Below are 12,850 nucleotides of genomic sequence, written 5' to 3'. Positions count from 1 at the left end.
AGGATCTCTGAATTGCATTGCCTGAATTGTCCCTTATGGGACTGAAAAGGGAAAGCTTTCCTGTAAACTCATTGGCTTAGTCATTGAAGGTGGGCTTCTTCTCCAAAGACTTGGACCTGGTGTGGCACAGCTCTCTGAAGCTGAGTTAGACCTTGGAACTGGTATCCAAAGGCAGTATACTGAGCTGTCTCTCTGCCCCTAGGTGTAGTAAGCCCTCCTTTGGGAGGGAATCTGGGTGGTGCATCTTTTGTGTCTACCACTGTCAGTGTCTTATTCATAAGAAATACTGGCCAGGTTACTTCGTGTCCTTTAGGATGTTCAGGGGGAAAATTACCCTTGGCATCCTTCTAATGCACAGACAGATAAAATCTACATCCATCCCCATGATGGCTTCCAGAGAAAACCAGTGCTGAGGCATTATGGTAGATAGGCTTGAGTTACATCACAAGGCTGACAAATATTGGGGGGGGAAAAGGGCCCTATGCTACTGGGACTAATCAGTATAAGTGGTTTAGTTTGCACAGTGATGTGATAGGTGGTCACAGTGCTGCACACTTTGAGATGAGTGGTGCTTAGGAGGGTTGTTCTAGCTTTCCTGGGAACTTCTTGCTACGTTGAGTCCAAGTAACTTTCTGTCACAAGAGGTAAAAGTATTCCAGTCCGAAGCCTAGTTGTTACAGTTGCTTGAACTAGACATGGTATCAGCCCCCTAGTCTTGGTACAAGAGATCCAGGGATTCTTAATACATGTACAAATTCGCATAAAAATGTGAGTGCTGAATATGAGGGTATATTTGAGATACAGCTGTTGGAAGGGTTGGAGGTGTCAGCCTCCTCGTGACTGACCACCACGTATTACTTAGGCTAAAATAGCATTAGCAATCAACTCACATGGTGAAAGGAGAAAGAATTGAAGGTGACATCTAAGGGTGACATTTTCCTGGCCCACTCTGAGCAATTTACTTTCCCTTACTGCTATCTCTTAACTCCTCTGAATTTTATATCTGATAGAACTCTTTCATCTAGACTATGACTTAGTTAAGGGGTTATACCTAAGTCATCTGTTATCAGTGATGGCCACAAAAACAAATAGTTGGTAACCAACAGTCTTGATATTCTCTGCAAAAATAAATCACACTGGATTGGAACCATACTCTGATCTTTGAAAGATCTTTGTATTTAGAATCAAAAATGGTGACAACAGAAGGGACTAGTGTGAGTCATGAGGTTCTCTGAACCTTTGTTATCATTTGGGAAATTGAGTCAATAGTGGAGGGCAAGCCCGATTATCCTTCAAGTATTTTCAGCCCATTTTGGATGCCTTGTTTTTCTTTTTCAATTCCCAGATTCTGCATGCAAGATGAGGATCCGATCAATGGGTACTTCTATCCCTGGTTCTATTTCCAGATTAAACATTCTTAGTCTTGAGGTTGATCTGGAATATTTCATTAGAAACGAGAATGAGTATTTCACAATGATTATTTAAATGCTGTGCAATACCATGTACTTGAAGGCTTAAAAACTGTGGCCATATAAGCTATCAAACTCCATATATTACAGATATAGTGATCATTCTATATATCTTAATCCTGGAAACTAAGAAACTATGAATGAATTGCTTGTCTAAAGAAGGGACAAGCAGATCAACCTATTTAGTAAACATTTCTTTGAAGCCTGAGGCTTTCCAACTTTCTGAGAAATAGAGCATTGAAATTTTCCTTAAGACCTAGATCAAGGCTAGGTTTGTCCTGGCCTTGAGTTTCATAGCACATTGTTTTGTCCTAAATACTCCTGGAAAAGTAATCTGGATGAACGGATGTGTACTGACTACATTCATATTGAAACCCCTGGAGGGCTGAGATTTGGCAGCCCTAGATTGAAGAGTAGGATCCCAGGGGAGACCATTAGTGGAACCAGAGAAGTAGGTTTAAAGGAGCCATCAGAACCTTTTGGGTAGAGACTGGGAGATCTACATAGGGTTCCATACAAGACTGCTTGGCTGATCTGTAGTACCAGTTAATGTACTTCATTCTTGGTATGCCACTGGTAAAAAGGAAGAATCGTGTACAAGGGGCCCCTTTCTTCACCCTACCATCAATGATGAGGATTTCAGCCAGCTGGCAAGAGATTGATTCCCCGGATCCCATTTGATGACTTCATTTTTGTCCACTTGTCCTAGCAGTGCTGAGCCTTGGGTTCCCCCTGTGTTGAGATAGGAGATGAAGTTTTGTATACAAGATAGTGAGGCATACGTTTTTTGGATCCATGCCTATAAAATGGAGAAGTGGGAAACCGAAGAATTGGTGGTGCAGTGTGACCAAAACAGCTTGAGCTACCCTTACGGGAAGCTCTAGAGCTGGATTCTTTGATAATTGTTCTAAATGGATTAATATAGCCATGTCTTGATCTTGCCGTGTGAGCTGGTCAGTGGATGTGGGTCAGTGTGGGAAGAGCAAGGACCTTAGGCATGAGGTGGCCTTCGGCAGCTGAAGCAATCCATGAAAGGGCAGCTAAAGGTTGTCTGTACCACACTTAAGATACCTCCTCAAAGGATTTCTGGCTCCTGTGTCCTGCATCAGTGTTCAACACGTGGATCTGATTTCTCCCACTGAAAGCCTCCTGGCCTCCTTGTTAGGGCATGTTGAGAGCTCTGTCTAGAAGTGAAAGTTGACAAAGTAGATGAAAGCAGGTCAGAGTGGCATCATCTTTGAGGCCTTATATAAATGAGCTGGAAATTCAGAAAAAATGGCAGATGATTCTAACCTGGCTAAATACCATATATACTACATGCTATACAGTTAGACTTTGGCTTTGTTTCTTGTGAGCCTATGTGTACCAATTGGTTTACAGGCTATAGCTTCCTGTTTCCTGGCTCATCCCAAGTAAGTCCATTGCCTGAATGGTTTTCAAGGCCAGGTCTGGGTCATTGATGACAGTGGTTAGCATGTAAGCTTGTAGTCAGAAAACACATGTGAGAATAAAAATATTCATGGTATTGGGCAGAATAGAATCTACTAATGTGTTGGTAATCCATTCCTCAATGACAAATGATCATAGTATTTCAAATTGTGATTAAGTTCGCCTAGAGAAGATCCTAAGACCAGGATTCCGATCTGCTGATAGTTTAAAGCCAAGGAATGGGGAGTTTGAAAGGCAAGAACCCCAATGAAAAGAATACATATTGAGGTGCTGACATAATAACTTTTTCGTTCTCTCCTTGCCTGAACTTTAGAACCTATTGCCTAAGATTTTCTAGAGCTTCCATAGAGCCTTGCACAGGCACTTCAGATTCTGAAAATCATAGTCCCACTGGGAAATTTTGACTGGAGAACAAGATGACCAACAGCATCCTTTTGTTTCACTTGTCCCTTTACACTGCCTTCGTAACGACTTTAAAATGTGAGTGTCTCAAATCAGTGTCTCTAACAGACAGATGAAAAAATGTCTAAAGATGGTCGCTAGTTCATGGATGAATTCAAATCACAGGGTCCCTATTGCTTTTGTATATGCAAAACTAAGAAACTCAAAACCAGGTATTGAGTACTTAAAAGGTGGTAAACATGACTACATTTCAAGGACAAGATGTTAAGTATACCCTGAAGTTACTTTGCATCCCTTCATAAAAAAAAGAGTGAGCAATCTTATAGTTGATTTTTATGGAATACAAAATGGTCAGAAGATTGCCTACCCATCACTGGCTTAGGATTAGCAGCAGGTAAACCTGAATCAGAACAGAGACAGATATTGTGAGAAGCCCATCACTTTGTAAGCTTGAGAGAGACTGCAAGGTGAGGAGGGACAGAAAGGGGAAGAATACCAAGCAGGCTCCATGCTGTCAGCCCAGACCCCAATGTGGGGTGCAGTCTCCTGAACTGTGAGCTCATTACCTGAGCCAATATTAAGAGTTGGATGCTTGGGGCGCCTGGGTGGCGCAGTCGGTTAAGCGTCCGACTTCAGCCAGGTCACGATCTCGCGGTCCGTGAGTTCGAGCCCCGCGTCGGGCTCTGGGCTGATGGCTCGGAGCCTGGAGCCTGTTTCTGATTCTGTGTCTCCCTCTCTCTCTGCCCCTCCCCCGTTCATGCTCTCTGTCTCTGTCCCAAAAATAAACAAACATTGAAAAAAAAATTAAAAAAAAAAAGTTGGATGCTTGAATTGACTGAGCCACCCAGGTGCCCCTGATAAGTGCATCATTTGTTTCAAGCTCCTTCGCCGAGAGTATAGGTTGTATTTAGGGACTTACACCATATGTGGACAGAAATGGACAATGATCTTTGGGTGAAACCCTTGAACCTCTGTTCTCAAAGTAGAGATTATCAAGATCAATGAAATCTGGTCTTTATTTAGCTCATGGAATATGCTGGTCACTGTGACTAGGGCGCTGAAGTTCAAGTTCTGTCTCCTATTAAGGTAATCTGACTTTTGTTGGTACTAGATTTTACCCTTTGAAAGGACTACATTGGCTTCAAATGGTGGAGGAAGGCCTGTAAAATCCAACCGATAAAATTAGCTGGTGTCAGTTTAAAACTACAACTAAGAACTAGGCCTGATAAAACAAGTCTCCAACAAACAAAATACTCTAAGAACCAAGGGTATTCCTTGAGCTTTCTTCACATCATTTATAACGGATCTTGCAAGTGCCAGGTACCAAAACAGGATTGAAGGGAATAATAAAGGGATTTTGAAGGAAATGCTCATATGGAAAGAAATGTGAAGGAAGCCTGTGAAGGCCGTGAGAACCATCAGTCTGATGGAGGTGAGACCCCAGTGAAGGAGAAGGTTGGGTAGAAACAGCCAAGATGGCCACGCAGTCTAAGGAAAGTTTGGCATTACTGTCAGAGTGCTCAAATTACCTATGTGGTCCCCTGTCGACCAGGAAAGGCTCTTAGTGCCCTGGACATGTTGTCACTGGGAAGTAACTGTAGTATAAATGCAGAAAGGGACTTTAAAGACGAGGAAAGACGAGATTGGTAACCGGTCATAATGAATCTACATTAATCGCCTCATCCTGGGGTGAGGAGTTGTATGAATGCTTTGAGGAATTGAGAGGTTAGGAAATGGGAAGTTAAAATTCTCCTAGGAACTTGCCCTCTTTACAGGACCTTCTCTTGAGTCTGCTGCTTGAGTCAAGTGTCCCTAGGTCTTCAGCTGTGGAAAATGAATGAAAACAAAGGGAGTCTGATCAGATTGTTTTCAGTTATTGGGTAAATCCAGAGAACATCTGAGTGATCTAATACAGGTAGTTTGTATTCAGAAATAATTCTCATCCAAAGGGAGTGAAGCCACACTGTAAACAAGTAGACCCAGTGAAAAATACTAGAAGAACCCTTTTAGAAATAGAGCCGAATATAATGTCACTTAATCACTGTTGGTCATCTCCCCCCCCCCTCCCCAAAACTGGCCCTGGATATCTTGCTTCCTACTCCAAGAATGTGCAATACCCATCCATGGGGAATAGAGTTAATACCCCTCCTTTTCTCTCAGGAGCATTGCTGGGAAAAAAAAAAAATCCCACACAAAATCAGTGATCAGTCCACTGAGTGTTTTTTTGTTTGTTTTTGTTTTGTTTGGACATGGTGGCTGACAGCAGAGGTCCTGAGATGAGCTTGTGTATCATGAAGCCAGACTGCCTCTTTGGTATCCTCACATTCCCAGGAAGGGAAAACTCCTGGATCTTGATACATTTCTTACTGAAGACGGCAAGAGAAAGGCCACCTTCCGGTATCACTTAAGGTTCTAGGCAGTGAAGTGAACGAAAAAAATTCAAGATCTCGAAGTGGGGATGCTAGAGTGTAGGAATTCCCAGAATGCATAATGGGAATGGTAAATGGTACAATCCTAGCAGTGTTCTTAGCCTGTGGCTAAAAACTACTGTTATGGAGATGACCAAATGGAAGGTTTTCAAACTTGCCTTTTAATGGCCAAGATAGAAGCTTAAATACTGCTTCCTGGAAGGAACTGGCAATAAGACCTGAGGACTACATCTAACTTCAGGTGAAAAATGCCATCAGTGGGTGTCTACTTTGTGTCAGGCGAGATAGGTCCGAGTGGCTACCCAGTGAATATAAGATCAATCTCCCTGCCCTCAAGCTTAACTTAAGTAGATGGAATGTAATCAAGTGTTCTAGGCAGTCAGAAAAGTGTTCACCCTACATTTGGGATAAAGGGGAGTCAGAAAAGTAACTGCAAGCATGGAACTTTAAGGTGGTCAGGGTTGAATTCCCTGAAGGGACTCAGATGCGAAATGAAGAAGATGGAGTAAGCCGGTAGCTCTTGGGAGAAGGCAGACATGAGTGAGGTTCTACTGGTGTCTTCCTGACCAGAAAGCAGGACGACTCCCAGCTCTCCCCCAGAAAATGAGAGCTTGGAGTTATTAATCAGTTCCCTGCAGAGAATGATCTCCATGGGTGTTCAGTCTTCTACACAACATGGAAACAGCTGATACACTAAAAATTGAGTATTGGTCAAAAAGGAACTAAGTTTTCTAGGCAGAAGTGTGTTCTCTGTCTGAAACCCTCAGGTACATGGAGGCTGGTGCTAGAGAGAAAAGGCTACCAGATGATTCCCCTGGCCCTTTACTCAATTACATCATTATTTTAGTTTGACTTGGGGCTGACTAGCAACCACTGTTCTACTTCAACATCTTACTATGTTAAAAAATACTCTATTGAAACTGTCAAGTGCCTTTTCTTTGGGTGACACTTTGCAGGACTGTTATTGGAGGCAGAACCAGGTCTCGTCTTCACTTTAACCTTGCTGTTGTGCTATCCAACATTTGAGAGAAATCACTAATATATTCAAGGTAAGGACCATAAAACCAGGCAATCCCATTCTTGTTCTTTATAATAGAACATGCAGGCCACTATCTGAGGGCCACAGTTTAGAGATCTACCTCCTAGAGAAACGATCTTGATCTTTAGAGGTTTATTTGCACTTCAGTCTACTTTTTGAAGGGCCAAATGAGCTTGAAAGGCTAGGAAGGCATGTAAGCCTTCATAATGTAAGAGAAACACCTCCTAACTGTTCAAGTATTTAAGAAATACTTTACCATGTCCACAACAGAGGATATAACTGTAGGAAACAAGAACCTGTTCTTACTGTTGTCTTCAGTTGACATTAAACTGGGTTCTGTTAGACTGAGTTGCCAATATGGGATTGAATGTGCAATCCCATGATACTGGGGTAGATTGATAACCCCTGAATGTCTTGAAGGCTGTTTGAAAGTGATAGGGGGGAGGTAAAACAATTAGGGTCTTTGGCCACGATAGCAAGTCCCTTATCGGTGAGGCTCAGGTGTGATACGAAAGTCAGCTGCTTGGTTGGGCTTAGGCAAAGATCCAGTTAAAAACTTCCCATGTAACCTTGACAATGTTGCCCACAAAGTTAGAAAGTCCACGTCCCTAAGATTAGAAAGTCAGGTGAAGTTTTCCAAGAAGCAGGCATCAAGATTGATCTGCTGATTAACTGGAATACAACTAAAATGTGAGAAGGGAAGAAGAGTAGGGGAGAGACTGGGATAGAAGGCAGATCTGATGCTTGAAACAAAAGGAATGAGGGTTTACACCATCGTGTAGTTTTGAGAAACTTGCTGTCAGTGAGCACTCAGGCCCTAGGACTGTTCCAGAAGGATTTTTGCATCCTTCTGTGCTGTGTTCAACTCCTGTAATGGCTGTGCTGTCATTAGCTGGAGGCATCCCAGGAAAAATGGGGCCATTGTGGATGCTGCAGCTGATTTGGAAAGTCAGCAGCTGGAGGACATCTCCCCTGGCTAATCTTCTGGTAGATGTTGCCCTTGAAGGGAAATCAGACCACCATATCTTTGTGGCACCAGGGATTACTTCTTGAGAGCAGATAAACCTGAGATGCATGTTTGAGAGGTAATTCCTCTGATTTCCCTTGGCTAGAGGAAAAGGATTGAGATGAAATCTGAGGTCTTGCCCAGATTCCTCTATTAAATATTTTAGAGCTTTGTGTTTTTCCAGACAGAATCCTGATACTCCTGCATGCTCAGTTCAAGTCTGTTACAGAAACTTCAGTCTAAGTTTGCTCCTCAGACCTCTGACTTTGTGTAGGAAATAAGGGTCTCCATATAAGCTACCAGAGATGCCACCTGGCTCACGTTTAAGCTCTGTGATCTGTTAATTACCTTCACTTAGTATTCCTGTCCAGAATATTGACTTGACTTAGGACCAACTGGGGATCTCTGCGGTCCTAGATTTTGTTGCCCTATACCTCTTAACACCAGAGTCCTAGAATTGCTATGAGAATTGGTCTCTGTAGGGTCACTTCCCAAGATCACATGCAGTGCCTTGAGAAGTGCTACATGCCTGGGACTTGCTGTATGACCTATACATTCCATTAAAAAAAAATCATCAAATATTCCCTGATCTCTTGGGCCACTTGCATTACTGTTTACCCAGGTCTTCTAAGAAGCAACCATCAAGAGAATTGGGTATTTAAGCAACAATTAAAGGGAAAATGGCTGTAAAGAATGAAGAGAGGACTGAGCAGAAATGTGGTTCAATATTGGTTTGATACCTGTGGGGATGGGGTAGAAATAGCAGAGGAAGTACTGTGTAGAAAGAGTGTCGTCAGGACAGCTGACAAAGTCTCAGCCAGGACATTGTAGATTTCTGGAGGAAAAACTACCCATAGAAGTTTCTCATATTAAGCAAAAAAGTCCCATAGTGAATAACCAGTCCGTCTTCAACAATGAGCAGCCTGGGGAGGCTGTGGCCTTGGTATGAAAGCCTCAAGGAATTTGGAGGTGTGGCCACTCAGGCTGTACCTATCCTCCTTTACAGTACCTTCTCTTGAAATCTGCCTTTGCGGTTAGGTATCCTTAAAACTCCAGCCGTGAACAATGAATTAAGAAAGGAGTCTGATTATTCTGAAGTAGTCACTGGACAAACCAAGAAATGATCTAAGTGATCAAATCTAGGAAGACCCAGTTCAAAAAAAGGGAATTGAACTTCATGATAACCAAGTAGGACCTATCAGACTAAAAACAGCATTCTCAAGACCTACCACAGGATCAGCCACTACTGATCATATTCCATAATTGGACCTGGATATCTGGCTTTCTCATCCAAGAATTTATAATCTCTATCCTCAAGGAATGAGAAGAATATTGCTTCCTTGCCTCTCTGAAATACTCTTGCAATGATCAAGCTTCCCGATGCAGTTAATTGGGTTGTTGTGATCTAGACATATTAGTAGGGCTATCAGCTCCCAGGTGACCACAGATCACCTCTTACTATCATTATAATCCCAGGAGACGGGGGTTTAAAGATGTTGTAAATCTGATTAAAGTATCAAAAAGCCTTCAGTATCTAGGCTGTTCACTGAATGAAAAACTTAACACAGGCCTAGGGGAACCGGAGTGGCTCAGTCAGTTAAGGGTCCAGCTCTTGGCTTCAGCTCAGGTCATGATCTCACGGTTCATGGGATTGAGCCCTGCACTGGGCTCTGAGGTGACAGTGGGGAGCCTGCTTGGGATTCTCTCCCTGTCTTCCCCCTCCCCTCCACCTGCACATACTCTTCTTTCTCAAACATTAAAACAAAAACCATGGACGTAGGGATGCTAGGGTGTGGAAATGTAAAACCTAGGTGACTGTTTCAAGAAAGGCCCAGTGAACACCCTCAACGAGAGCAATAAGGAATGCTGTGTCAAAAGGGAACTAGAATCATTGAGACACTGTGGTGCCTGTTTTCTGTATGCTGATAGTACAAATCTAAACTATTCCATAGGAGTGAGGTTGCCACCATCAATAGTAAAAACTAAGTGGCATTGCTTAATCAGGACAAGAAAGGATAGACAAGTGGAGACCTCCAACAGGGTGGACTCAAGCATTAAGAATAAGGCCAATAGAAGGGCGACTGGGTGGCTCAGTCAATTAAGTGTCCAACTTTGGCTCAGGTCATGATCTGGCAGTCCATGAGTTCAAGCCCTGTGTCAAGTACTGTGCTTACAGCTCAGCCTGGAGCCTGTGACTCCCTCTCTGCCCCTCCCCCACTCATGCTCTCTCAAAAAATATTAAAAAATTTTTTAGGCCAGTAGAATAAGGCATTCCTAAGGAAGATCGAGGCATTTGTAAGGATAGACAGGCTAAAAAAGACTTATCTCAACAAGAACAACCAGAAGACAGGGCCATCATGATTATTTTTTGACAAGTTGTCAGATGTCTCTTCTCAGACCTAGAAATAGGAACTAAAACATCCTTGGAAGAAAAGCTTTGCAACACCAAATGGTTGATTGCCTAGCTTTCCCAGAGGGCCCAATCCAATGAACTTGGGGGCACCAACATGGGTATTTATTCCCCCCCAAAAAAAATTTGACTGAGACATGGGTCCCATAAAAATTATCCAGAGATGGATAGTATAATCATGGTCTCTCCTAGAGAAGGTACATGTTTGGCCAGATAATTAATGGAGTCCTGGCCCAGTCTTGTCCACAGACCAACACAATGGTCGTTTCCTTTGTACCTGACCATTTAAATGTAATTTAAAAAGCTTGGTTGTTGGGACACTTGTAACATTATTAATCATTCCTACTTTGGAACTTAAAACATTTTGTGAAGAATATGTTGACAATCAAGTGCAAGTAAAAAATGTTAGGCATATGTAGAATGATCACAAGTGGAACTTTTTACTCTTGAGATTCCATTTTGGAATATTGCATAAGAACTAGAATTATTAGTACTTGTAGTGCTGAATTTAATAGCTATCTGTGAAACCATTCACTACATGCTTTAAAAAGTTGACCATATGCTATAAAATTCTATGTAATAGATTACACATAATCATGCTATATTTTAATCCTAGAAACTAAAAATACTACAAAGGCTTATCTAAAGAAGTAACACCAAGATCTTACTTTTGGTGATCTATCCCCATGCCTTTTGAAGCCTGAAGCTGTCCAAGTTTCTGTAAAAGGATTGAGGGTACCCTTAAGGAAAAGACCTGGACTGAAGTTGAGGTTGCATCTGGACTCTAATTAGTCCCTTGTCTTGTTCATTTCAGTGGTAAAGTTGTGATCTGCATGATGGGAGATGTCCAAAGTCTTGAAATCTAGTACGTGGGAAAATGGAGGCTGTGGCAGGCTGCAGTATATCTTATATGGATTGAAAGCACAAGCTCCCAGGGAAGATCATTGAACCTCGATGGGACCAAAGTTGTATCATGCTAGGGAGACAAGAACCCTAGATAAAACATCAGGATTTTGGGTAGTGACGGGGAAATCCAAAAATGATTCCATGCAAGAGTTATAATAGAGTTAACTTACTCTCCTATATCATTCAACTTAAAACTAAATTTTAGCAATTGTAACACCATCTAATGCTAGGAGCTATTTGTTCTCCAGCTGCCAGAAGTGTTGATCTCCTTGCCAGCTATTTCTTGCCCCACTTTTCCTACTTACAGTACCTTGGATCTCCTAGGAAGCAGACTCTGAAGTGATAAGCAAGATGTTAACTAAGGAGGTCTACTGTTGGAATCGTTGTGTAAGAGTATAGAGAGAAGAGAAAATCGTGAATTTGTGGGGCATTGTACTCCAGAAATGCCTCAGCCACCAACAAGGGAAGCTGTAGACCTAGCATTGTCCTTCAGGCTGTCCTGCTTGGACTTACATAGCCAGAGCATCCTATATATCAGTTGATCACTGAATGTGGGTCAACCTAGGAAGAGAGATGACCTTTGGCATGGAGTGGCTCTCTACAGCTGGAGTAATCATGAAGGAGCTGAGAGATGAAGGTGGTCTGTCTATATCACCCCCAGGATTGAGAAACCCTTTACTGAAGGGGTCCTGTATACCCCTCAGTGCCTACCACATGGTGCATACCCTTTATTTTACTGAAGGGCCTTATAGCATCACTACCAGGGCATCGTAAAATCCCCTGTCTAAAGGAGAAAATCTATGGATTAAACAGAAGCAGGCAAAAAAAGTGGAGGCGGGGGGGATATCATGTCAGCGGGGCTTGTATAATTTAACTGGCAACTAACCGGCAGCTCATTGTAACCTGGGTTAACCCTGTAACCTATACTACATGGTAGACTTTTGCTTTGTGTAGTATTCATATGCCACGATGCAATGAAACCTGCAGAGATGATGATGAGTAAAAAGGCTTGCCGGGAGGTACAGAGGGAGGAAGTTTAGGAAGACTGGGAAAGCCATCAGTTGAAGTGTGACCTCAAGACAAGAAAAGTTGGGAAGCATCCAGCTCAGCCACACAGTTCAAGTTCACTTGACAAGTCTTTGAATTGTCAAAGGGTCCCCTGTTTCCCAGGTAAAGTTTGCCTTAGTACCTCTACCATGTTGTGACTGGACAGCAGCCCTCACAGGTGTGTCCTCAGTGCCGATTTAGAGCTGGACCCTCCATTCATTCCTTCTTGAAGGTCTGTGCAGTCCAACACCCCGGATCCCCAAACTCCAATGAATATTACAAGAAAATACACAAAACCTTTATGTGCTTGTCAAGTCCCAATTAGCAAAGCCTTGGATCTGGGCAAAGGGGTTGGTTCATTCTCATGGACTCTAGGTACAAATTACTGACATTTCACCCTTGAACAGCTTAACTTCTGATTACGTATAAGCTTCTAGGTAGCACACTGGAATTACCTTGAATTCATTTGACCTTCTATAGGAACACCCGTTTCTTATCGTGGAGTAAAAGCATGTGTAGAAAAAAAGTCATTGGTCTTTGGGGCCATTTGAGAGTGACAGTCTTTGAACATGCTTGGATGGTCCTTAATCAGATTACACCTCCTGTGTCTGAGGGCCCAAAGAATGAAGTATGGTTAAAGTATGTTTTGACCAGTGTTGCCATGTCAGCTGGTCTGGGTTTGACTGAAGGAGG

The sequence above is a fragment of the Acinonyx jubatus genome, chromosome C1 (assembly GCF_027475565.1).
Source record: "Acinonyx jubatus isolate Ajub_Pintada_27869175 chromosome C1, VMU_Ajub_asm_v1.0, whole genome shotgun sequence".
Classification (NCBI taxonomy): domain Eukaryota; kingdom Metazoa; phylum Chordata; class Mammalia; order Carnivora; family Felidae; genus Acinonyx; species Acinonyx jubatus.
The sequence above is the reverse complement of the archived record's forward strand: the minus strand, read 5'-3'. Positions refer to the sequence as shown.